This window comes from Procambarus clarkii, chromosome 73, assembly GCF_040958095.1.
Source record: "Procambarus clarkii isolate CNS0578487 chromosome 73, FALCON_Pclarkii_2.0, whole genome shotgun sequence".
Classification (NCBI taxonomy): Eukaryota; Metazoa; Arthropoda; class Malacostraca; order Decapoda; family Cambaridae; genus Procambarus; species Procambarus clarkii.
Genome location: NC_091222.1, coordinates 3,099,603 through 3,124,435, shown reverse-complemented (window position 1 = coordinate 3,124,435; position 24,833 = coordinate 3,099,603).

The following is a 24,833-nucleotide window of genomic DNA, read 5'->3' as shown; positions in this document are numbered from 1 at the left end:
GAGTCACATTTTGCACAAACTCCAATGCAGTTTTCAAAATATCCCAAATATCCCGATTTTGAGGCCTGAGCCTATTTTGGAGCCAAATTCTGGCTCTCTGCACATATTCGCAGTTTGAAATTACGAATTTTTATACCCAACATACGCCAAGTACTAAAAGCGGCTTTTGGTCACATTTGTCCTAATCTCCTCTGCAGTTTTCAAAATATCCCAATCATCCCAATTTCGAGGCCTAAGCCATATTTTGGAGCCAAATTCTGGCTCTCTGCACGTATTCGCAGTTTGAAATTACGACTTTTTATACCCAACATATGCCAAGTACTGAAAGCGGCAGTGAGTTACATTTTGCACAAACTCCAATGCAGTTTTCAAAATACCCCAAATATACCGATTTCGAGGTCTGAGCCATATTTTGGAACCAAATTCAGGCTCTCTGCACGTATTCGCTGTTTGAAATTACGACTTTTATACCCAACATATGCCAAGTACTGAAGCGGCGTTTGGTCATATTTGTCCCAAACTCCCCTGCAGTTTTCAAAATATCCCAAACATCCCAATTTCGAGGACTGAGCCATATTTTGGAGCAAAATTCTGGCTCTCTGAACGTTTTCGCAGTTTGAAATTGCGATTTTTTATACCCAACATATGCCAAGTACTGAAAGCGGCGTTTGGTCACATTTGTCCCAATCCCCCCTGCAATTTTCAAATTATCCCAAACATCCCAATTTCGAGGCCTAAGCCATATTTTGAAGCCAAATTCTGGCTCTCGGCACGTATTCGCAGTTTTAAATTCCGAATTTTTTATACCCAACATATGCCAAGTACTGACAGCAGCAGGGAGTCACATTTTGCACAAAGTCCCCTGCAGTTTTCAAAATATCCCAAATATCCCAATTTCGAGGCATGAGCCATATTTTGGAGACAAATTCTGTCTCTCTACACGTATTCGCAGTTTGAAATTACGACTTTTTTATACCCAACATATGCCAAGTACTGAAAGCGGCGTTTGGTCACATTTGTCCCAATCCTCCCTGCAATTTTCATAATATCCCAAACATCCCGATTTCGAGGCATGAGCCATATTTTGGAGTCAAATTTTGGCTCTCTGCACGTATTCGCTGTTTGAAATTACAAATTTTTTATACCCAACATATGCCAAGTACTGAAAGCGGCAGTGTTTCACATTTTGCACAAACTCCCCTGCAGTTTTCAAAATATCCCAAACATCCCAATTTCGAGGCCCGAGCCATATTTTGGAGTCAAATTCTGTCTCTCTGCACGTATTCGCAGTTTGAAATTACGACTTTTTTATACCCAACATATGCCAAGTACTGAAAGCGGCGTTTGGTCACATTTGTCCCAATCCCCCCTGCAATTTTCGAAATATCCCAAACATCCCAATTTCGAGGTCTGAGCCATATTTTGGAGCCAAATTCTGGTTCTCTGCACGTATTTGCTGTTTGAAATTACGTCTTTTTATACCCAATATATGCAAAGTACTGAAAGCGGCAGTGAGTCACATTTTGTACAAACTCCAATGCAGTTTTCGAAATAATCCAAACATCCCAATTTCGAGGCCTGAGCCATATTTTCGAGCCAAATTCTGACTCTCTGCACGTATTCGCAGTTTGAAATTACGATTTTTTTATACCCAACATATGCAAAGTACTGAAAGCGGCGTTTGGTCACATTTGTCCCAAACCTCCCTGCAGTTTTCAAAATATTCCAAACATCCCAATTTCGCGGCCTGAGCCATATTTTGGAGCCAAATTCAGGCTCGCTGCACGTATTCGCAGTTTGAAATTAACGTTTTTTATACCCAACATATGCCAAGTACTGAAAACGGCGTTTATTCACATTTGTCCCAAACCCCCCTGCAGTTTTCGAAATATCCCAAATATCCCAATTTCGAGGCCTGAGCCATATTTTGGAGCCAAATTCTGGCTCTCTGCAAGTGTTCGCAGTTTGAAATTAACGTTTTTTATACCCAACATATGCCAAGTACTGAAAACGGCGTTTATTCACATTTGTCCCAAACCCCCCTGCAGTTTTCGAAATATCCCAAATATCCCAATTTCGAGGCCTGAGCCATATTTTGGAGCCAAATTCTGGCTCTCTGCAAGTATTCGCAGTTTGAAATTACGATTTTTTATACCCAACATATGCCAAGTACTGAAAGCGGCAGTGTTTCACATTTTGCACAAACTCTCCTGCAGTTTTCAAAATATCCCAAACATCCCAATTTCGAAGCCAGAGTCATATTTTGGAGCCAAATTCTTGCTCTCTGTACGTATTCGCAGTTTGATATTACGAATTTTTATACCCAACATATGCCAAGTACTGAAAGCGGCAGTGTTTCACATTTTGCACAAACTCTCCTGCAGTTTTCAAAATATCCCAAACATTCCAATTTCGAGGCCTGAGCCATATTTTGGAGCAAAATTTTGGCTCTCTGCACGTATTCGCAGTTTGAAATTAAAACTTTTTTATACCCAACATATGCCAAGTACTGAAAGCGGCGTTTGGTCACATTTGTCCCAATCCTCCCTGCAGTTTTCAAAATATCCTAAACGTTCCAATTTCGAGGCCTGAGCCATATTTTCGAGCCAAATTCTGGCTCTTTGCACGTATTCGTAGTTTGAAAATACGACTTTTAATACCCAACATATGCCAAGTACTGAAAGCGGCAGTGAGTCACATTTTGCACATAGTCCCCTGCAGTTTTCAAAATATCCCAAATACCCCAATTTCGAGGCCCGAGCCATATTTTGGAACTAAATTCTGTCTCTCTGCACGTATTCGCAGCTTGGAATTACGACTTTTTTATACCCAACATATGCCAAGTACTGAATGCGGCAGTGAGTCACATTTTACACAAAGTCCCCTTCAGTTTTCAAAATATCCCAAATATCCCAATTTCGAGGCCTGAGCCATATTTTGCAGCCAAATTCTGACTCTCTGCACGTATTCGCAGTTTGAAATTACGAATTTTTATACCCAACATATGCCAAGTACTGAAAGCGGCGTTTGGTCACATTTGTCCCAATCCCCCCTGCAATTTTCGAAATATCCCAAACATCCCAATTTCGAGGCCTGAGCCATATTTTGGAGCCAAATTCTGGCTCTCTGCACGTATTTTCTGTTTGAAATTACGACTTTTTATACCCAACATATGCCAAGTACTGAAAGCGGCATTGAGTCACATTTTGCACAAACTCCAATGCAGTTTTCGAAATAATCCAAACATCCCAATTTCGAGGCCTGAGCCATATTTTCGAGCCAAATTCTGACTCTCTGCACGTATTCGCAGTTTGAAATTACGAATTTTTTATACCTAACATATGCGAAGTACTGAAAGTGGCGTTTGGTCACATTTGTCCCAAACCTCCCTGCAGTTTTCAAAATAATCCAAACATCCCAATTTCGCGGCCTGAGCCATATTTTGGAGCCAAATTCAGGCTCGCTGCACGTATTCGCAGTTTGAAATTATGACTTTTCATAAGACAACATATGCCAAGTACTGAAAGCGGCGTTTGGTCACATTTTTCCCAAACCCCCCTGCAGTTTTCAAAATATCCCAAACATCCCAATTTCGAGGACTGAGCCATATTTTGGAACCAAATTCTGGCTCTCTGCACGTATTCGCTGTTTGAAATTACGATTTTTATACCCCAACATATGCCAAGTACTAAAAGCGGCGTTTGGTCATATTTGTCCCAAACTCCCCTGCAGTTTTCAAAATATCCCAAACATCCCAATTTCGAGGACTGAGCCATATTTTGGAGCCAAATTCTGGCTCTCTGCACGTTTTCGCAGTTTGAAATTGCGACTTTTTTATACCCAACATATGCCAAGTACTGAAAGCGGCGTTTGGTCACATTTGTCCCAATCCCCCCTGCAATTTTCAAAATATCCCAAACATCCCAATTTCGAGGCCTGAGCCATATTTTGGAGCCAAATTCTGGCTCTCTGCACGTATTCGCAGTTTTAAATTCCGAATTTTTTATACCCAACATATGCCAAATACTGACAGCAGCAGTGAGTCACATTTTGCACAAAGTCCCCTGCAGTTTTCAAAATATCCCAAACATCCCAATTTCGAGGCCTGATCCATATTTTGGAGGCAAATTCTGGCTCTATGCAGGTATTCGCAGTTTTAAATAACGACTTTTTATACCCAACATATATCAAGTCCTGAAAGCGGCAGTGAGTCACATTTTGCACAAACTCCCCTGCAGTTTTCGAAATATCCCAAATATCCCAATTTCGAGGCCTGAGCCATATTTTGGAGCCAAATTCTGGCTCTCTGCAAGTATTCGTAGTTTGAAATTACGATTTTTTATACCCAACATATGCCAAGTACTGAAAACGGCGTTTATTCACATTTGTCCCAAACCCCCCTGCAGTTTTCGAAATATCCCAAATATCCCAATTTCGAGGCCTGAGCCATATTTTGGAGCCAAATTCTGGCTCTCTGCAAGTATTCGCAGTTTGAAATTACGATTTTTTATACCCAACATATGCCAAGTACTGAAAGCGGCAGTGTTTCACATTTTGCACAAACTCTCCTGCAGTATTCAAAATATCCCAAACATCCCAATTTCGAAGCCAGAGTCATATTTTGGAGCCAAATTCTTGCTCTCTGTACGTATTCGCAGTTTGATATTACGAATTTTTATACCCAACATATGCCAAGTACTGAAAGCGGCAGTGTTTCACATTTTGCACAAACTCTCCTGCAGTTTTCAAAATATCCCAAACATTCCAATTTCGAGGCCTGAGCCATATTTTGGAGCAAAATTTTGGCTCTCTGCACGTATTCGCAGTTTGAAATTAAAACTTTTTTATACCCAACATATGCCAAGTACTGAAAGCGGCGTTTGGTCACATTTGTCCCAATCCTCCCTGCAATTTTCATAATATCCCAAACATCCCGATTTCGAGGCATGAGCCATATTTTGGAGTCAAATTTTGGCTCTCTGCACGTATTCGCTGTTTGAAATTACAAATTTTTTATACCCAACATATGCCAAGTACTGAAAGCGGCAGTGTTTCACATTTTGCACAAACTCCCCTGCAGTTTTCAAAATATCCCAAACATCCCAATTTCGAGGCCCGAGCCATATTTTGGAGTCAAATTCTGTCTCTCTGCACGTATTCGCAGTTTGAAATTACGACTTTTTTATACCCAACATATGCCAAGTACTGAAAGCGGCGTTTGGTCACATTTGTCCCAATCCCCCCTGCAATTTTCGAAATATCCCAAACATCCCAATTTCGAGGTCTGAGCCATATTTTGGAGCCAAATTCTGGTTCTCTGCACGTATTTGCTGTTTGAAATTACGTCTTTTTATACCCAATATATGCAAAGTACTGAAAGCGGCAGTGAGTCACATTTTGCACAAACTCCAATGCAGTTTTCGAAATAATCCAAACATCCCAATTTCGAGGCCTGAGCCATATTTTCGAGCCAAATTCTGACTCTCTGCACGTATTCGCAGTTTGAAATTACGAATTTTTTATACCCAACATATGCAAAGTACTGAAAGCGGCGTTTGGTCACATTTGTCCCAAACCTCCCTGCAATTTTCAAAATATTCCAAACATCCCAATTTCGCGGCCTGAGCCATATTTTGGAGCCAAATTCAGGCTCGCTGCACGTATTCGCAGTTTGAAATTAACGTTTTTTATACCCAACATATGCCAAGTACTGAAAACGGCGTTTATTCACATTTGTCCCAAACCCCCCTGCAGTTTTCGAAATATCCCAAATATCCCAATTTCGAGGCCTGAGCCATATTTTGGAGCCAAATTCTGGCTCTCTGCAAGTGTTCGCAGTTTGAAATTAACGTTTTTTATACCCAACATATGCCAAGTACTGAAAACGGCGTTTATTCACATTTGTCCCAAACCCCCCTGCAGTTTTCGAAATATCCCAAATATCCCAATTTCGTGGCCTGAGCCATATTTTGGAGCCAAATTCTGGCTCTCTGCAAGTATTCGCAGTTTGAAATTACGATTTTTTATACCCAACATATGCCAAGTACTGAAAGCGGCAGTGTTTCACATTTTGCACAAACTCTCCTGCAGTTTTCAAAATATCCCAAACATCCCAATTTCGAAGCCAGAGTCATATTTTGGAGCCAAATTCTTGCTCTCTGTACGTATTCGCAGTTTGATATTACGAATTTTTATACCCAACATATGCCAAGTACTGAAAGCGGCAGTGTTTCACATTTTGCACAAACTCTCCTGCAGTTTTCAAAATATCCCAAACATTCCAATTTCGAGGCCTGAGCCATATTTTGGAGCAAAATTTTAGCTCTCTGCACGTATTCGCTGTTTGAAATTACAAATTTTTTATACCCAACATATGCCAAGTACTGAAAGCGGCAGTGTTTCACATTTTGCACAAACTCCCCTGCAGTTTTCAAAATATCCCAAACATCCCAATTTCGAGGCCCGAGCCATATTTTGGAGTCAAATTTTGGCTCTCTGCACGTATTCGCTGTTTGAAATTACGACTTTTTATACCCAACATATGCCAAGTACTGAAAGCGGCAGTGAGTCACATTTTGCACAAACCCCAATGCAGTTTTCAAAATATCCCAAATATCCCGATTTTGAGGCCTGAGCCATATTTTGGAGCCAAATTCTGGCTCTCTGCACATATTCGCAGTTTGAAATTACGAATTTTTATACCCAACATACGCCAAGTACTAAAAGCGGCTTTTGGTCACATTTGTCCTAATCTCCTCTGCAGTTTTCAAAATATCCCAATCATCCCAATTTCGAGGCCTAAGCCATATTTTGGAGCCAAATTCTGGCTCTCTGCACGTATTCGCAGTTTGAAATTACGACTTTTTATACCCAACATATGCCAAGTACTGAAAGCGGCAGTGAGTCACATTTTGCACAAACTCCAATGCAGTTTTCAAAATACCCCAAATATACCGATTTCGAGGCCTGAGCCATATTTGGAGCCAAATTCTGGCTCTCTGCACGTATTCGCAGTTTGAAATTACGAATTTTTATACCCAACATATGCCAAGTACTGAAAGCGGCGTTTGGTCACATATTTCCCAAACCTCCCTGCAGTTTTCAAAATATCCCAAACATCCCAATTTTGAGGTCTGAGCCATATTTTGGAACCAAATTCAGGCTCTCTGCACGTATTCGCTGTTTGAAATTACGACTTTTATACCCAACATATGCCAAGTACTGAAAGCGGCGTTTGGTCATATATGTCCCAAACTCCCCTGCAGTTTTCAAAATATCCCAAACATCCCAATTTCGAGGCCTGAGCCATATTTTGGAGTCAAATTTTGGCTCTCTGCACGTATTCGCTGTTTGAAATTACGACTTTTTATACCCAACATATGCCAAGTACTGAAAGCGGCAGTGAGTCACATTTTGCACAAACTCCAATGCAGTTTTCAAAATATCCCAAATATCCCGATTTTGAGGCCTGAGCCTATTTTGGAGCCAAATTCTGGCTCTCTGCACATATTCGCAGTTTGAAATTACGAATTTTTATACCCAACATACGCCAAGTACTAAAAGCGGCTTTTGGTCACATTTGTCCTAATCTCCTCTGCAGTTTTCAAAATATCCCAATCATCCCAATTTCGAGGCCTAAGCCATATTTTGGAGCCAAATTCTGGCTCTCTGCACGTATTCGCAGTTTGAAATTACGACTTTTTATACCCAACATATGCCAAGTACTGAAAGCGGCAGTGAGTTACATTTTGCACAAACTCCAATGCAGTTTTCAAAATACCCAAATATACCGATTTCGAGGCCTGAGCCATATTTGGAGCCAAATTCTGGCTCTCTGCACGTATTCGCAGTTTGAAATTACGAATTTTTATACCCAACATATGCCAAGTACTGAAAGCGGCGTTTGGTCACATATTTCCCAAACCTCCCTGCAGTTTTCAAAATATCCCAAACATCCCAATTTTGAGGTCTGAGCCATATTTTGGAACCAAATTCAGGCTCTCTGCACGTATTCGCTGTTTGAAATTACGACTTTTATACCCAACATATGCCAAGTACTGAAAGCGGCGTTTGGTCATATATGTCCCAAACTCCCCTGCAGTTTTCAAAATATCCCAAACATCCCAATTTCGAGGCCTGAGCCATATTTTGGAGCCAAATTCTGGCTCTCTGCACGTATTCGCAGTTTTAAATTCCGAATTTTTTATACCCAACATATGCAAAGTACTGACAGCGGCAGTGAGTCACATTTTGCACAAAGTCCTCTGCAGTTTTCAAAATATCCCAAATATCCCAATTTCGAGGCCTGAGTCATATTTTGGAGCCAAATTCTGGCTCTCTGCACGTATTCGCAGTTTGAAATTACGACTTTTTTATACCCAACATATGCCAAGTACTGAAAGCGGCGTTTGATCACATTTGTCCCAATCCCCCCTGCAATTTTCGAAATATCCCAAACATCCCAATTTCGAGGCCTGAGCCATATTTTGGAGCCAAATTCTGGCTCTCTGCACGTATTTGCTGTTTGAAATTACGACTTTTTATACCCAACATATGCCAAGTACTGAAAGCGGCATTGAGTCACATTTTGCACAAACTCCACTGCAGTATTCAAAATATCCTAAATATCGCAATTTTGAGGCCTGAGCCATATTTTGGAGCCAAATTCTGGTTCTCTGCACGTATTTGCTGTTTGAAATTTCCACTTTTTATACCCAACATATGCCAAGTATTGAAAGCGGCAGTTAGTCACATTTTGCACAAACTCCAATGCAGTTTTCAAAATAATCCAAACATCCCAATTTCGAGGCCTGAGCCATATTTTCGAGCCAAATTCTGACTCTCTGCACCTATTCGCAGTTTGAAATTACGACTTTTTTATACCCAACATATGCGAAGTACTGAAAGAGGCGTTTGGTCACATTTGTCCCAAACCTCCCTGCAGTTTTCAAAATATTCCAAACATCCCAATTTCGAGGCCTGAGCCATATTTTGTAGCCAAATTCAGGCTCGCTGCACGTATTCGCAGTTTGAAATTGCGAATTTTCATAACCAACATATGCCAAGTACTGAAAGCGGCAGTTAGTCACATTTTGCACAAACCCCAATGCAGTTTTCAAAATATCCCAAATATCCCGATTTTGAGGCCTGAGCCATATTTTGGAGCCAAATTCTGGCTCTCTGCACATATTCGCAGTTTGAAATTACGAATTTTTATACCCAACATACGCCAAGTACTAAAAGCGGCTTTTGGTCACATTTGTCCTAATCTCCTCTGCAGTTTTCAAAATATCCCAATCATCCCAATTTCGAGGCCTAAGCCATATTTTGGAGCCAAATTCTGGCTCTCTGCACGTATTCGCAGTTTGAAATTACGACTTTTTATACCCAACATATGCCAAGTACTGAAAGCGGCAGTGAGTCACATTTTGCACAAACTCCAATGCAGTTTTCAAAATACCCCAAATATACCGATTTCGAGGCCTGAGCCATATTTGGAGCCAAATTCTGGCTCTCTGCACGTATTCGCAGTTTGAAATTACGAATTTTTATTCCCAACATATGCCAAGTACTGAAAGCGGCGTTTGGTCACATATTTCCCAAACCTCCCTGCAGTTTTCAAAATATCCCAAACATCCCAATTTTGAGGTCTGAGCCATATTTTGGAACCAAATTCAGGCTCTCTGCACGTATTCGCTGTTTGAAATTACGACTTTTATACCCAACATATGCCAAGTACTGAAAGCGGCGTTTGGTCATATATGTCCCAAACTCCCCTGCAGTTTTCAAAATATCCCAAACATCCCAATTTCGAGGCCTGAGCCATATTTTGGAGTCAAATTTTGGCTCTCTGCACGTATTCGCTGTTTGAAATTACGACTTTTTATACCCAACATATGCCAAGTACTGAAAGCGGCAGTGAGTCACATTTTGCACAAACTCCAATGCAGTTTTCAAAATATCCCAAATATCCCGATTTTGAGGCCTGAGCCATATTTTGGAGCCAAATTCTGGCTCTCTGCACATATTCGCAGTTTGAAATTACGAATTTTTATACCCAACATACGCCAAGTACTAAAAGCGGCTTTTGGTCACATTTGTCCTAATCTCCTCTGCAGTTTTCAAAATATCCCAATCATCCCAATTTCGAGGCCTAAGCCATATTTTGGAGCCAAATTCTGGCTCTCTGCACGTATTCGCAGTTTGAAATTACGACTTTTTATACCCAACATATGCCAAGTACTGAAAGCGGCAGTGAGTCACATTTTGCACAAACTCCAATGCAGTTTTCAAAATACCCCAAATATACCGATTTCGAGGCCTGAGCCATATTTGGAGCCAAATTCTGGCTCTCTGCACGTATTCGCAGTTTGAAATTACGAATTTTTATACCCAACATATGCCAAGTACTGAAAGCGGCGTTTGGTCACATATTTCCCAAACCTCCCTGCAGTTTTCAAAATATCCCAAACATCCCAATTTTGAGGTCTGAGCCATATTTTGGAACCAAATTCAGGCTCTCTGCACGTATTCGCTGTTTGAAATTACGACTTTTATACCCAACATATGCCAAGTACTGAAAGCGGCGTTTGGTCATATATGTCCCAAACTCCCCTGCAGTTTTCAAAATATCCCAAACATCCCAATTTCGAGGCCTGAGCCATATTTTGGAGCCAAATTCTGGCTCTCTGCACGTATTCGCAGTTTTAAATTCCGAATTTTTTATACCCAACATATGCAAAGTACTGACAGCGGCAGTGAGTCACATTTTGCACAAAGTCCTCTGCAGTTTTCAAAATATCCCAAATATCCCAATTTCGAGGCCTGAGTCATATTTTGGAGCCAAATTCTGGCTCTCTGCACGTATTCGCAGTTTGAAATTACGACTTTTTTATACCCAACATATGCCAAGTACTGAAAGCGGCGTTTGGTCACATTTGTCCCAATCCCCCCTGCAATTTTCGAAATATCCCAAACATCCCAATTTCGAGGCCTGAGCCATATTTTGGAGCCAAATTCTGGCTCTCTGCACGTATTTGCTGTTTGAAATTACGACTTTTTATACCCAACATATGCCAAGTACTGAAAGCGGCATTGAGTCACATTTTGCACAAACTCCACTGCAGTATTCAAAATATCCTAAATATCGCAATTTTGAGGCCTGAGCCATATTTTGGAGCCAAATTCTGGTTCTCTGCACGTATTTGCTGTTTGAAATTTCCACTTTTTATACCCAACATATGCCAAGTACTGAAAGCGGCAGTTAGTCACATTTTGCACAAACTCCAATGCAGTTTTCAAAATAATCCAAACATCCCAATTTCGAGGCCTGAGCCATATTTTCGAGCCAAATTCTGACTCTCTGCACCTATTCGCAGTTTGAAATTACGACTTTTTTATACCCAACATATGCGAAGTACTGAAAGAGGCGTTTGGTCACATTTGTCCCAAACCTCCCTGCAGTTTTCAAAATATTCCAAACATCCCAATTTCGAGGCCTGAGCCATATTTTGTAGCCAAATTCAGGCTCGCTGCACGTATTCGCAGTTTGAAATTGCGAATTTTCATACCCAACATATGCCAAGTACTGAAAGCGGCGTTTGGTCACATTTGTCCCATACCCCCCTGCAGTTTTCAAAATATCCCAAACATCCCAATTTCGAGGCCTGAGCCATATTTTGGAGGCAAATTCTGGCTCTATGCACGTATTCGCAGTTTGAAATAACGAATTTTTATACCCAACATATATCAAGTCCTGAAAGTGGCAGTGAGTCACATTTTGCACAAACTCCCCTGCAGTTTTCGAAATATCCCAAATATCCCAATTTCGAGGCCTGAGTCATATTTTGGAGCCAAATTCTAGCTCTCTGCACGTATTCGAAGTATGAAATTACGAAATTTTTTACCCAACATATGCCAAGTACTGAAAGCGGCGTTTGGTCACATTTGTCCTAAACCTCCCTGCAGTTTTCAAAATATCCTAAACGTTCCAATTTCGAGGCCTGAGCCATATTTTCGAGCCAAATTCTGGCTCTTTGCACGTATTCGTAGTTTGAAAATACGACTTTTAATACCCAACATATGCCAAGTACTGAAACCGGCAGTGAGTCACATTTTGCACAAAGTCCCCTGCAGTTTTCAAAATATCCCAAATACCCCAATTTCGAGGCCCGAGCCATATTTTGGAACTAAATTCTGTCTCTCTGCACGTATTCGCAGCTTGGAATTACGACTTTTTTATACCCAACATATGCCAAGTACTGAATGCGGCAGTGAGTCACATTTTGCACAAAGTCCCCTTCAGTTTTCAAAATATCCCAAATATCCCAATTTCGAGGCCTGAGCCATATTTTGCAGCCAAATTCTGACTCTCTGCACGTATTCGCAGTTTGAAATTACGAATTGTTTATGCCCAACATATGCCAAGTACTGAAAGCAGCGTTTGGTCACATTTGTCCCAATCCCCCCTGCAATTTTCAAAATATCCCAAACATCCCAATTTCGAGGCCTGAGTCATATTTTGGAGTAAAATTCTGGCTCTCTGCACGTATTCGCTGTTTGAAATTACGACTTTTTATACCCAACATATGCCATGTACTGAAAGCGGCAGTGAGTCACATGTTGCACAAACTCCAATGCAGTTTTCAAAATATCCCAAATATCCCGATTTCGAGGCCTGAGCCATATTTTGGAGCAAAATTCTGGCTCTCTGCACGTATTCACAGTTTGAAATTACGACTTTTTATACCCAACATACGCCAAGCACTGAAAGCGGCGCTTGGTCATATTTGTCCCAAATTCCCCTGCAGTCTTCAAAATATCCCAAACTTCCCAATTTCGAGGCCTGAGCCATATTTTGTAGCCAAATTCAGGCTCTCTGCACGTATTCGCAGTTTGAAATTTCGACTTTTATACCCAACATATGCCAGGTACTGAAAGCGGCGTTTGGTCATATTTGTCCCAAACTCCCCTGCAGTCTACAAAATATCTCAAACATCCCAATTTCGAGGCCTGAGCCATATTTTGGAGTCAAATTCTGGCTCTCTGCACGTATTCGCAGTTTGAAATTACGACTTCTTTCACCCAACATGGGCCAAGTACTGAAAGCGGCAGTTAGTCACATTTTGCACAAACTCCAATGCAGTTTTCAAAATAATCCAAACATCCCAATTTCGAGGCCTGAGCCATATTTTGGAGCCAAATTCTGGCTCTCTCCACGTATTCGCAGCTTGGAATTTCGACTTTTTTATACCCAACATATGCCAAGTACTGAAAGCGGCAGCGAGTCACATTTTGCACCAAGTCCCCTGCCGTTTTCAAAATATCCCAAACATCTCAATTTCGAGGCCTGAGCCATATTTTCCAGCCAAATTCTGGCTCTCTGCACGTATTCGCAGTTTGAAATTACGACTTTTTATACCCAAAATATGCCAAGTACTGAAAGCGGCATTTGGTCACATTTTTCCCAATCCCCCCTGCAATTTTCAAAATATCCTAAACATCCCAATTTCGAGGCCTGAGCCATATTTTGGAGCAAAATTCTGGCTCTGCACGTATTCGCTGTTTGAAATTACGGCTTTTTATACCCAACATATGCCAAGTACTGAAAGGGGCAGTGAGTCACATTTTGCACAAACTCCAATGCAGTTTTCAAAATATCCCAAATATCCCGATTTCGAGGCCTGAGCCATATTTGGAGCCAAATTCTGACTCTCTGCACGTTTTCGCAGTTTGAAATTACGAATTTTTATACCCAACATATGCCAATTCCTGAAAGCGGCGTTTGGTCACATATTTCCCAAACCTCCCTGCAGTTTTCAAAATATCCCAAACATCCCAATTTCGAGGTCTGAGCCATATTTTGGAACCAAATTCAGGCTCTCTGCACGTATTCGCTGTTTGAAATTACGACTTTTATACCCAACATATGCCAAGTACTGAAAGCGGCGTTTGGTCATATTTGTCCCAAACTCCCCTGCAGTTTTCAAAATATCCCAAACATCCCAATTTCGAGGCCTAAGCCATATTTTGGAGCCAAATTCTGGCTCTCTGCACGTATTCGCAGTTTTAAATTCCGAATTTTTTATACCCAACATATGCCAAGTACTGACAGCAGCAGGGAGTCACATTTTGCACAAAGTCCCCTGCAGTTTTCAAAATATCCCAAATATCCCAATTTCGAGGCATGAGCCATATTTTGGAGACAAATTCTTTCTCTCTACACGTATTCGCAGTTTGAAATTGCGAATTTTTTATACCCAACATATGCCAAGTACTGAAAGCGGCGTTTGGTCACATTTGTCCCAATCCCCCCTGCAATTTTCGAAATATCCCAAACATCCCAATTTCGAGGTCTGAGCCATATTTTTGGAGCCATATTCTGGCTCTCTGCACGTATTTGCTGTTTGAAATTACGACTTTTTATACCCAACATATGCCAAGTACTGAAAGCGTCATTGAGTCACATTTTGAACAAACTCCACTGCAGTATTCAAAATATCCTAAATATCGCAATTTTGAGGCCTGAGCCATATTTTGGAGCCAAATTCTGGTTCTCTGCACGTACTTGCTGTTTGAAATTACCACTTTTTATACCCAACATATGCCAAGTACTGAAAGCGGCAGTTAGTCACATTTTGCACAAACTCCAATGCAGTTTTCAAAATAATCCAAACATCCCAATTTCGAGGCCTGAGCCATATTTTCGAGCCAAATTCTGACTCTCTGCACGTATTCGCAGTTTGAAATTACGACTTTTTTATACCCAACATATGCGAAGTACTGAAAGTGGCGTTTGGTCACATTTGTCCCAAACCTCCCTGCAGTTTTCAAAATATTCCAAATATCCCAATTTCGAGGCCTGAGCCATATTTTGTAGCCAAATTCAGGCTCGCTGCACGTATTCGCAGTTTGAAATTGCGAATTTTCATACCCAACATATGCCAAGTACTGAAAGCGGCGTTTGGTCACATTTGTCCCAAACCCCCCTGCAGTTTCCAAAATATCCCAAACATCCCAATTTCGAGGCCTGAGCCATATTTTGGAGGCAAATTCTGGCTCTATGCACGTATTCGCAGTTTGAAATAACGAATTTTTATACCCAACATATATCAAGTCCTGAAAGTGGCAGTGAGTCACATTTTGCACAAACTCCCCTGCAGTTTTCGAAATATCCCAAATATCCCAATTTCGAGGCCTGAGTCATATTTTGGAGCCAAATTCTAGCTCTCTGCACGTATTCGCAGTATGAAATTACGAAATTTTTTACCCAACATATGCCAAGTACTGAAAGCGGCGTTTGGTCACATTTGTCCTAAACCTCCCTGCAGTTTTCAAAATATCCTAAACGTTCTAATTTCGAGGCCTGAGCCATATTTTCGAGCCAAATTCTGGCTCTTTGCACGTATTCGTAGTTTGAAAATATGACTTTTAATACCCAACATATGCCAAGTACTGAAAGCGGCAGTGAGTCACATTTTGCACAAACTCCAATGCAGTTTTCAAAATATCCCAAATATCCCGATTTTGAGGCCTGAGCCATATTTTGGAGCCAAATTCTGGCTCTCTGCACATATTCGCAGTTTGAAATTACGAATTTTTATACCCAACATACGCCAAGTACTAAAAGCGGCTTTTGGTCACATTTGTCCTAATCTCCTCTGCAGTTTTCAAAATATCCCAATCATCCCAATTTCGAGGCCTAAGCCATATTTTGGAGCCAAATTCTGGCTCTCTGCACGTATTCGCAGTTTGAAATTACGACTTTTTATACCCAACATATGCCAAGTACTGAAAGCGGCAGTGAGTCACATTTTGCACAAACTCCAATGCAGTTTTCAAAATACCCCAAATATACCGATTTCGAGGCCTGAGCCATATTTGGAGCCAAATTCTGGCTCTCTGCACGTATTCGCAGTTTGAAATTACGAATTTTTATACCCAACATATGCCAAGTACTGAAAGCGGCGTTTGGTCACATATTTCCCAAACCTCCCTGCAGTTTTCAAAATATCCCAAACATCCCAATTTTGAGGTCTGAGCCATATTTTGGAACCAAATTCAGGCTCTCTGCACGTATTCGCTGTTTGAAATTACGACTTTTATACCCAACATATGCCAAGTACTGAAAGCGGCGTTTGGTCATATATGTCCCAAACTCCCCTGCAGTTTTCAAAATATCCCAAACATCCCAATTTCGAGGCCTGAGCCATATTTTGGAGCCAAATTCTGGCTCTCTGCACGTATTCGCAGTTTTAAATTCCGAATTTTTTATACCCAACATATGCAAAGTACTGACAGCGGCAGTGAGTCACATTTTGCACAAAGTCCTCTGCAGTTTTCAAAATATCCCAAATATCCCAATTTCGAGGCCTGAGTCATATTTTGGAGCCAAATTCTGGCTCTCTGCACGTATTCGCAGTTTGAAATTACGACTTTTTTATACCCAACATATGCCAAGTACTGAAAGCGGCGTTTGGTCACATTTGTCCCAATCCCCCCTGCAATTTTCGAAATATCCCAAACATCCCAATTTCGAGGCCTGAGCCATATTTTGGAGCCAAATTCTGGCTCTCTGCACGTATTTGCTGTTTGAAATTACGACTTTTTATACCCAACATATGCCAAGTACTGAAAGCGGCATTGAGTCACATTTTGCACAAACTCCACTGCAGTATTCAAAATATCCTAAATATCGCAATTTTGAGGCCTGAGCCATATTTTGGAGCCAAATTCTGGTTCTCTGCACGTATTTGCTGTTTGAAATTTCCACTTTTTATACCCAACATATGCCAAGTACTGAAAGCGGCAGTTAGTCACATTTTGCACAAACTCCAATGCAGTTTTCAAAATAATCCAAACATCCCAATTTCGAGGCCTGAGCCATATTTTCGAGCCAAATTCTGACTCTCTGCACCTATTCGCAGTTTGAAATTACGACTTTTTTATACCCAACATATGCGAAGTACTGAAAGAGGCGTTTGGTCACATTTGTCCCAAACCTCCCTGCAGTTTTCAAAATATTCCAAACATCCCAATTTCGAGGCCTGAGCCATATTTTGTAGCCAAATTCAGGCTCGCTGCACGTATTCGCAGTTTGAAATTGCGAATTTTCATACCCAACATATGCCAAGTACTGAAAGCGGCGTTTGGTCACATTTGTCCCAAACCCCCCTGCAGTTTCCAAAATATCCCAAACATCCCAATTTCGAGGCCTGAGCCATATTTTGGAGGCAAATTCTGGCTCTATGCACGTATTCGCAGTTTGAAATAACGAATTTTTATACCCAACATATATCAAGTCCTGAAAGTGGCAGTGAGTCACATTTTGCACAAACTCCCCTGCAGTTTTCGAAATATCCCAAATATCCCAATTTCGAGGCCTGAGTCATATTTTGGAGCCAAATTCTAGCTCTCTGCACGTATTCGCAGTATGAAATTACGAAATTTTTTACCCAACATATGCCAAGTACTGAAAGCGGCGTTTGGTCACATTTGTCCTAAACCTCCCTGCAGTTTTCAAAATATCCTAAACGTTCTAATTTCGAGGCCTGAGCCATATTTTCGAGCCAAATTCTGGCTCTTTGCACGTATTCGTAGTTTGAAAATATGACTTTTAATACCCAACATATGCCAAGTACTGAAAGCGGCAGTGAGTCACATTTTGCACAAACTCCAATGCAGTTTTCAAAATATCCCAAATATCCCGATTTTGAGGCCTGAGCCATATTTTGGAGCCAAATTCTGGCTCTCTGCACATATTCGCAGTTTGAAATTACGAATTTTTATACCCAACATACGCCAAGTACTAAAAGCGGCTTTTGGTCACATTTGTCCTAATCTCCTCTGCAGTTTTCAAAATATCCCAATCATCCCAATTTCGAGGCCTAAGCCATATTTTGGAGCCAAATTCTGGCTCTCTGCACATATTCGCAGTTTGAAATTACGACTTTTTATACCCAACATATGCCAAGTACTGAAAGCGGCAGTGAGTCACATTTTGCACAAACTCCAATGCAGTTTTCAAAATACCCCAAATATACCGATTTCGAGGCCTGAGCCATATTTGGAGCCAAATTCTGGCTCTCTGCACGTATTCGCAGTTTGAAATTACGAATTTTTATACCCAACATATGCCAAGTACTGAAAGCGGCGTTTGGTCACATATTTCCCAAACCTCCCAGCAGTTTTCAAAATATCCCAAACATCCCAATTTTGAGGTCTGAGCCATATTTTGGAACCAAATTCAGGCTCTCTGCACGTATTCGCTGTTTGAAATTACGACTTTTATACCCAACATATGCCAAGTACTGAAAGCGGCGTTTGGTCATATATGTCCCAAACTCCCCTGCAGTTTTCAAAATATCCCAAACATCCCAATTTCGAGGCCTGAGCCATATTTTGGAGCCAAATTCTGGCTCTCTGCACGTATTCGCAGTTTTAAATTCCGAATTTTTTATACCCAACATATGCAAAGTACTGACAGCGGCAGTGAGTCACATTTTGCACAAAGTCCTCTGCAGTTTTCAAAATATCCCAAATATCCCAATTTCGAGGCCTGAGTCATATTTTGGAGCCAAATTCTGGCTCTCTGCACGTATTCGCAGTTTGAAATTACGACTTTTTTATACCCAACATATGCCAAGTACTGAAAGCGGCGTTTGGTCACATTTGTCCCAATCCCCCCTGCAATTTTCGAAATATCCCAAACATCCCAATTTCGAGGCCTGAGCCATATTTTGGAGCCAAATTCTGGCTCTCTGCACGTATTTGCTGTTTGAAATTACGACTTTTTATACCCAACATATGCCAAGTACTGAAAGCGGCATTGAGTCACATTTTGCACAAACTCCACTGCAGTATTCAAAATATCCTAAATATCGCAATTTTGAGGCCTGAGCCATATTTTGGAGCCAAATTCTGGTTCTCTGCACGTATTTGCTGTTTGAAATTTCCACTTTTTATACCCAACATATGCCAAGTACTGAAAGCGGCAGTTAGTCACATTTTGCACAAACTCCAATGCAGTTTTCAAAATAATCCAAACATCCCAATTTCGAGGCCTGAGCCATATTTTCGAGCCAAATTCTGACTCTCTGCACCTATTCGCAGTTTGAAATTACGACTTTTTTATACCCAACATATGCGAAGTACTGAAAGAGGCGTTTGGTCACATTTGTCCCAAACCTCCCTGCAGTTTTCAAAATATTCCAAACATCCCAATTTCGAGGCCTGAGCCATATTTTGTAGCCAAATTCAGGCTCGCTGCACGTATTCGCAGTTTGAAATTGCGAATTTTCATACCCAACATATGCCAAGTACTGAAAGCGGCGTTTGGTCACATTTGTCCCAAACCCCCCTGCAGTTTTCAAAATATCCCAAACATCCCAATTTCGAGGCCTGAGCCATATTTTGGAGGCAAATTCTGGCTCTATGCACGTATTCGCAGTTTGAAATAACGAATTTTTATACCCAACATATATCAAGTCCTGAAAGTGGCAGTGAGTCACATTTTGCACAAACTCCCCTGCAGTTTTCGAAATATCCCAAATATCCCAATTTCGAGGCCTGAGTCATATTTTGGAGCCAAATTCTAGCTCTCTGCACGTATTCGAAGTATGAAATTACGAAATTTTTTACCCAACATATGCCAAGTACTGAAAGCGGCGTTTGGTCACATTTGTCCTAAACCTCCCTGCAGTTTTCAAAATATCCTAAACGTTCCAATTTCGAGGCCTGAGCCATATTTTCGAGCCAAATTCTGGCTCTTTGCACGTATTCGTAGTTTGAAAATACGACTTTTAATACCCAACATATGCCAAGTACTGAAACCGGCAGTGAGTCACATTTTGCACAAAGTCCCCTGCAGTTTTCAAAATATCCCAAATACCCCAATTTCGAGGCCCGAGCCATATTTTGGAACTAAATTCTGTCTCTCTGCACGTATTCGCAGCTTGGAATTACGACTTTTTTATACCCAACATATGCCAAGTACTGAATGCGGCAGTGAGTCACATTTTGCACAAAGTCCCCTTCAGTTTTCAAAATATCCCAAATATCCCAATTTCGAGGCCTGAGCCATATTTTGCAGCCAAATTCTGACTCTCTGCACGTATTCGCAGTTTGAAATTACGAATTGTTTATGCCCAACATATGCCAAGTACTGAAAGCAGCGTTTGGTCACATTTGTCCCAATCCCCCCTGCAATTTTCAAAATATCCCAAACATCCCAATTTCGAGGCCTGAGTCATATTTTGGAGTAAAATTCTGGCTCTCTGCACGTATTCGCTGTTTGAAATTACGACTTTTTATACCCAACATATGCCATGTACTGAAAGCGGCAGTGAGTCACATGTTGCACAAACTCCAATGCAGTTTTCAAAATATCCCAAATATCCCGATTTCGAGGCCTGAGCCATATTTTGGAGCAAAATTCTGGCTCTCTGCACGTATTCACAGTTTGAAATTACGACTTTTTATACCCAACATACGCCAAGCACTGAAAGCGGCGCTTGGTCATATTTGTCCCAAATTCCCCTGCAGTCTTCAAAATATCCCAAACTTCCCAATTTCGAGGCCTGAGCCATATTTTGTAGCCAAATTCAGGCTCTCTGCACGTATTCGCAGTTTGAAATTTCGACTTTTATACCCAACATATGCCAGGTACTGAAAGCGGCGTTTGGTCATATTTGTCCCAAACTCCCCTGCAGTCTACAAAATATCTCAAACATCCCAATTTCGAGGCCTGAGCCATATTTTGGAGTCAAATTCTGGCTCTCTGCACGTATTCGCAGTTTGAAATTACGACTTCTTTCACCCAACATGGGCCAAGTACTGAAAGCGGCAGTTAGTCACATTTTGCACAAACTCCAATGCAGTTTTCAAAATAATCCAAACATCCCAATTTCGAGGCCTGAGCCATATTTTGGAGCCAAATTCTGGCTCTCTCCACGTATTCGCAGCTTGGAATTTCGACTTTTTTATACCCAACATATGCCAAGTACTGAAAGCGGCAGCGAGTCACATTTTGCACCAAGTCCCCTGCCGTTTTCAAAATATCCCAAACATCTCAATTTCGAGGCCTGAGCCATATTTTCCAGCCAAATTCTGGCTCTCTGCACGTATTCGCAGTTTGAAATTACGACTTTTTATACCCAAAATATGCCAAGTACTGAAAGCGGCATTTGGTCACATTTTTCCCAATCCCCCCTGCAATTTTCAAAATATCCTAAACATCCCAATTTCGAGGCCTGAGCCATATTTTGGAGCAAAATTCTGGCTCTGCACGTATTCGCTGTTTGAAATTACGGCTTTTTATACCCAACATATGCCAAGTACTGAAAGGGGCAGTGAGTCACATTTTGCACAAACTCCAATGCAGTTTTCAAAATATCCCAAATATCCCGATTTCGAGGCCTGAGCCATATTTGGAGCCAAATTCTGACTCTCTGCACGTTTTCGCAGTTTGAAATTACGAATTTTTATACCCAACATATGCCAATTCCTGAAAGCGGCGTTTGGTCACATATTTCCCAAACCTCCCTGCAGTTTTCAAAATATCCCAAACATCCCAATTTCGAGGTCTGAGCCATATTTTGGAACCAAATTCAGGCTCTCTGCACGTATTCGCTGTTTGAAATTACGACTTTTATACCCAACATATGCCAAGTACTGAAAGCGGCGTTTGGTCATATTTGTCCCAAACTCCCCTGCAGTTTTCAAAATATCCCAAACATCCCAATTTCGAGGCCTAAGCCATATTTTGGAGCCAAATTCTGGCTCTCTGCACGTATTCGCAGTTTCAAATTCCGAATTTTTTATACCCAACATATGCCAAGTACTGACAGCAGCAGGGAGTCACATTTTGCACAAAGTCCCCTGCAGTTTTCAAAATATCCCAAATATCCCAATTTCGAGGCATGAGCCATATTTTGGAGACAAATTCTGTCTCTCTACACGTATTCGCAGTTTGAAATTGCGAATTTTTTATACCCAACATATGCCAAGTACTGAAAGCGGCGTTTGGTCACATTTGTCCCAATCCCCCCTGCAATTTTCGAAATATCCCAAACATCCCAATTTCGAGGTCTGAGCCATATTTTTGGAGCCATATTCTGGCTCTCTGCACGTATTTGCTGTTTGAAATTACGACTTTTTATACCCAACATATGCCAAGTACTGAAAGCGTCATTGAGTCACATTTTGAACAAACTCCACTGCAGTATTCAAAATATCCTAAATATCGCAATTTTGAGGCCTGAGCCATATTTTGGAGCCAAATTCTGGTTCTCTGCACGTACTTGCTGTTTGAAATTACCACTTTTTATACCCAACATATGCCAAGTACTGAAAGCGGCAGTTAGTCACATTTTGCACAAACTCCAATGCAGTTTTCAAAATAATCCAAACATCCCAATTTCGAGGCCTGAGCCATATTTTCGAGCCAAATTCTGACTCTCTGCACGTATTCGCAGTTTGAAATTACGACTTTTTTATACCCAACATATGCGAAGTACTGAAAGTGGCGTTTGGTCACATTTGTCCCAAACCTCCCTGCAGTTTTCAAAATATTCCAAACATCCCAATTTCGAGGCCTGAGCCATATTTTGTAGCCAAATTCAGGCTCGCTGCACGTATTCGCAGTTTGAAATTGCGAATTTTCATACCCAACATATGCCAAGTACTGAAAGCGGCGTTTGGTCACATTTGTCCCAAACCCCCCTGCAGTTTCCAAAATATCCCAAACATCCCAATTTCGAGGCCTGAGCCATATTTTGGAGGCAAATTCTGGCTCTATGCACGTATTCGCAGTTTGAAATAACGAATTTTTATACCCAACATATATCAAGTCCTGAAAGTGGCAGTGAGTCACATTTTGCACAAACTCCCCTGCAGTTTTCGAAATATCCCAAATATCCCAATTTCGAGGCCTGAGTCATATTTTGGAGCCAAATTCTAGCTCTCTGCACGTATTCGCAGTATGAAATTACGAAATTTTTTACCCAACATATGCCAAGTACTGAAAGCGGCGTTTGGTCACATTTGTCCTAAACCTCCCTGCAGTTTTCAAAATATCCTAAACGTTCTAATTTCGAGGCCTGAGCCATATTTTCGAGCCAAATTCTGGCTCTTTGCACGTATTCGTAGTTTGAAAATACGACTTTTAATACCCAACATATGCCAAGTACTGAAAGCGGCAGTGAGTCACATTTTGCACAAAGTCCCCTGCAGTTTTCAAAATAATCAAAACACCCCAATTTCGAGGCCTGAGCCATATTTTGGAGCCAAATTCTGACTCTCTGCACGTATTCGCAGTTTGAAATTACAACTTTTTTATACCCAACATATGCGAAGTACTGAAAGTGGCGTTTGGTCACATTTGTCCCAAACCTCCCTGCAGTTTTCAAAATATTCCAAACATCCCAATTTCGAGGCCTGAGCCATATTTTGTAGCCAAATTCAGGCTCGCTGCACGTATTCGCAGTTTGAAATTGCTAATTTTCATACCCAACATATTCCAAGTACTGAAAGCGGCGTTTGGTCACATTTGTCCCAAACCCCCCTGCAGTTTCCAAAATATCCCAAACATCCCAATTTCGAGGCCTGAGCCATATTTTGGAGGCAAATTCTGGCTCTATGCACGTATTCGCAGTTTGAAATAACGAATTTTTATACCCAACATATATCAAGTCCTGAAAGTGGCAGTGAGTCACATTTTGCACAAACTCCCCTGCAGTTTTCGAAATATCCCAAATATCCCAATTTCGAGGCCTGAGTCTTATTTTGGAGCCAAATTCTAGCTCTCTGCACGTATTCGCAGTATGAAATTACGAAATTTTTTACCCAACATATGCCAAGTACTGAAAGTGTCGTTTGGTCACATTTGTCCTAAACCTCCCTGCACTTTTTAAAATATCCTAAACGTTCCAATTTCGAGGCCTGAGCCATATTTTCGAGCCAAATTCTGGCTCTTTGCACGTATTCGTAGTTTGAAAATACGACTTTTAATACCCAACATATGCCAAGTACTGAAAGCGGCAGTGAGTCACATTTTGCACAAAGTCCCCTGCAGTTTTCAAAATATCCCAAATACCCCAATTTCGAGGCCCGAGCCATATTTTGGAACTATATTCTGTCTCTCTGCACGTATTCGCAGCTTGGAATTACGACTTTTTTATACCCAACATATGCCAAGTACTGAATGCGGCAGTGAGTCACATTTTGCACAAAGTCCCCTTCAGTTTTCAAAATATCCCAAATATCCCAATTTCGAGGCCTGAGCCATATTTTGCAGCCAAATTCTGACTCTCTGCACGTATTCGCAGTTTGAAATTACGACTTTTTTATACCCAACATATGCCAAGTACTGAAAGCAGCGTTTGGTCACATTTGTCCCAATCCCCCCTGCAATTTTCAAAATATCCCAAACATCCCAATTTCGAGGCCTGAGTCATATTTTGGAGTAAAATTCTGGCTCTCTGCACGTATTCGCTGTTTGAAATTACGACTTTTTATACCCAACATATGCCAAGTACTGAAAGCGGCAGTGAGTCACATGTTGCACAAACTCCAATGCAGTTTTCAAAATATCCCAAATATCCCGATTTCGAGGCCTGAGCCATATTTTGGAGAAAAATTCTGGCTCTGCACGTATTCACAGTTTGAAATTACGACTTTTTATACCCAACATACGCCAAGCACTGAAAGCGGCGTTTGGTCATATTTGTCCCAAACTCCCCTGCAGTCTTCAAAATATCCCAAACTTCCCAATTTCGAGGCCTGAGCCATATTTTGTAGCCAAATTCAGGCTCTCTGCACGTATTCGCAGTTTGAAA